We start from the raw sequence: 3,486 nt of genomic DNA on the forward strand, positions 1-3,486 counted from the left end.
TAAATATTTCCGTCATGTACACAGTATATTTGGAGGTACATAATGTTGTTTGCTGAGGAGCTGGTACATTTTATGTTGTATCATTTCCTATAGATCTTGTAGAAAAGATGTTCGTTTCCCAAATCAAAAAACCATATTTGCTGCCAGTGGTAACATCTATATTGTCATATAAAGACAAAGTAATCTCTTTCAAACAATATTGAATTATTTTACTTGTTCTCCCTGCAGCTCTTAGCATATCTCTAATAATGGGTAAGTAGAAGTGTTTGTATTGCAAATAGCATCCATGCAAACTCAGTTTTGACCTAATACTGTCTGGGATAGCAAGGTTGGTTCATGGTGCGGGCTGATGTTTATAGTATTTATTAGAACATAAAAAGCATTGCACTAAAACTGGCACACACATACTATTGTATAGTCTTTGTTTAAAAATGCTCACTTTGGTGGAACGCCTGCATCTTTTAAAATGTCATAAATAAAACCTGATACAGATCATATTCATTCTTCCATACACAGGTACATTCACATGATACCTAAAAGAAAAATATACACAGATCTGACTTGTATCAGGATCGATTTATGAGATTTTATTCTAGTTGTAATAAATAGTTTTTTTCTCATTTCAAATTGCAGATTGCATGGTGGCTCATGCAGCAAGGTTATCATGATGACAGACCTTGAACTCACCTCTATATGGGAAGTAAAAGAACAGTGGCTGGTACACACACATATATATATATATATATATATATATATATATATATATATATATATATATATATATATACTTTCCATACTGGCACTTCTAAACTTCCAAATCCTCACATCTCAATTTGGTCCACTGTGTGTATATGTATATCTATATGTATATATATATAAATATGTATATATATATATATATATACATAGATAGATAGATAGATAGATAGATAGATAGATAGATAGGTAGATAGAAAATTCTAGTAGAAAATAGAAATGTTTATATTTTTTATAGCTAATTAAAATGCAAAGGTCTCGACCTTTTCATATTAACTTTTGTTCCATCTTACATAGGTTTATTATAAGACTTAAAACCTGCAGTTTAGTAAATATACCCCCTTGTGAATATAGAAATTAGAATTTTCACAACGTATCTGCAAATTGTGATGTAATTAACATAATATGCAATTAAATATAGGTACTGAAACCGTCATAGCGGGAACATCAAATTAACATTAGTTTATACCCAACGACTAGCAAGTGTTTACACAGTCACTGAGGCATGCATGGACGTTTTATTTGCACATATATTTTAAACTATACATACAATCATCATTATTTTTGGGGAGCAGATTTAGTAGGTAACTTACATTTAAAAATGTTTCTGTGCGCCAGATATGCCACGTAGGCTTGAGGCTTATTGATGGATCTCGTAGTATTGTTATTGGCAAATTTTACCTGTGTATACTGTTTGCCGGCCTCTTCTGGTAATAATTCTTTTGCCTTTCATAAATGTTATATGTCCACTTTACTACCTACATTTACTTTGTTTGTACTAGAATTTTTTGGGCACCTATAAGGAGCCATAGATGTAGTCTTTTCTATATACTTATAATGTGACATTATTTTACACCTTCCAGTTCCAGCTCTGCCGGAAAGTCCTTTTCTAGGCAAACTGCGAGCAATGTAATAAAACGCTGAAAAACACAAGAGTACCACATGTAAAAAAGACTTTTGATGTCTTCTCACTCTCATGAATAATTTAGAAGATAAATGAAACTAATCCAAGCAGTACAGTAGGTGAAAAACATAAAAGTTGAAGTTATTAAAGGTGGTGGTCCTAAAGTGATAGTAGGTTGGACTTGGATGCGAAATTGTACTGTTTCCACAATGTGCATTTTTAGATTCATCAACCAACGCTCTAATGTAGACACAAAATGATTTTTCAGGGGTGTTTCTAAAGACATGGCTGTGTACTTTGAAATGCCCTTCAAAATAAATTAGTATTTCTCAACAGATAGCATTATTATGGGAAGTCTGTATTACAACTTCTCCATGATCTCAAGTGTTTTCTTCTAGTGTACACATTTGAAAGTCTTAGATGCCAATGTTGTATAGTAGAGTTCAACTAGTAAGCCTTTCTCTTTCAATTTTCATAGGTAAGCTGGAAAAATGAATTTCACAAATCAGACAATGATCACTTACTTCATTATTAAAGGGATTTCAGATGTTCCAAAGCTTCAGTTTCTGATCTTCCTCCTGGTTCTTCTCATGTATCTCCTCACTCTTGGTGGTAATAAGACTATTCTTATACTGGTCTGCCTAGACCCTCGGCTCCACACTCCCATGTACTTCTTTCTGTGTAACCTGTCTGTCTTGGACATGTCCTTCAGTACAGTCACCCTGCATAAGATCCTTATCAGCTTCTTAACAGGGGATACAACAGTTTCTTTTCATACATGTGTAACTCAGATGTTCATCTTCACATCTCTAGTGTGCAGTCAACTGTTGATACTGACGGCGATGAGTTATGACCGCTACGTTGCCATCTGTAACCCATTGCACTATTCTTCAGTGATGAGCCCTTGTGTCTGCACTGGGCTGGCAGGTGTCTGTTGGTCGTTGGGCTTTGTTGCATCTATACCTAATGCAATTTTAATATCCAGGTTCACTTGTTATAAAACACAAGAAATAAATCACTTCTTCTGTGACCTTCTCCCTCTAGTAAAACTTTCTTGCAATGATACTTCACTTTCTGAATTCTTGATTTTTATTTGCAGCCTTTTCTTTTCCACCTTCCCATTTCTGCTCACCTTCACCTCATATGCCTTTATTATCCATTATCCTTTATTATCCTGAGCATCCGTACTGGGAAACATAAAGCCTTCTACACGTGTTCCTCACACCTCACAGTGGTCATTCTTCTCTATCTGACACTCATCTGTCAATACATGAGACCAGCCTCAATGGACACCCTGGAATCTAACAAGCTGTTCTCTCTATTTAACACAGCCGTTGTACCCATGCTTAACCCACTGATCTACAGCTTAAAAAATAATGACGTAAAATCTGCACTGAAGCGTTGGTGGGTTCAGATGAGCACTTAAACGGGCAAAGATAAAGAGGTGGTTAGTAGCTTTACAAACAGCAATGTTCTGTTATATACATTAAAGCAAATATATATATATATATATATATATATATATAGTGGTGAAACTGGAAATTTAGAGGTGGCGGTATGTAAATTTAGAATTGACTGTATGGAACATGTAATGAGAATGTTAGTGAATGGAACTCAATAGTTTTACAATTAAAGCAGTAGGCGAAGTGGTGGTATGGCATACTACTGTATACACCCCCACTTCAACCACACTATCATCATCATCATTTATATAGCGTCACTAGTTCCGCAGCGCTGTACAGAGAACTCACTCACATCAGTCCCTGCCCCATTGGGGCTTACAGTCTAAATTCCCTAACACACAGACTAGGGTGAATTTGATAGCA

At 35.2% G+C, this 3,486-nt stretch overlaps 1 pseudogene; it reads left to right on the plus strand.

The window, feature by feature from the left end:
- Window positions 1–2,151: 2,151 nt before the first annotated feature.
- Window positions 2,152–3,086, plus strand: LOC142139877 (olfactory receptor 8D1-like; annotated as a pseudogene).
- Window positions 3,087–3,486: the final 400 nt, after the last annotated feature.

This window comes from Mixophyes fleayi, chromosome 2, assembly GCF_038048845.1.
Source record: "Mixophyes fleayi isolate aMixFle1 chromosome 2, aMixFle1.hap1, whole genome shotgun sequence".
In the NCBI taxonomy this organism is placed as follows: domain Eukaryota; kingdom Metazoa; phylum Chordata; class Amphibia; order Anura; family Limnodynastidae; genus Mixophyes; species Mixophyes fleayi.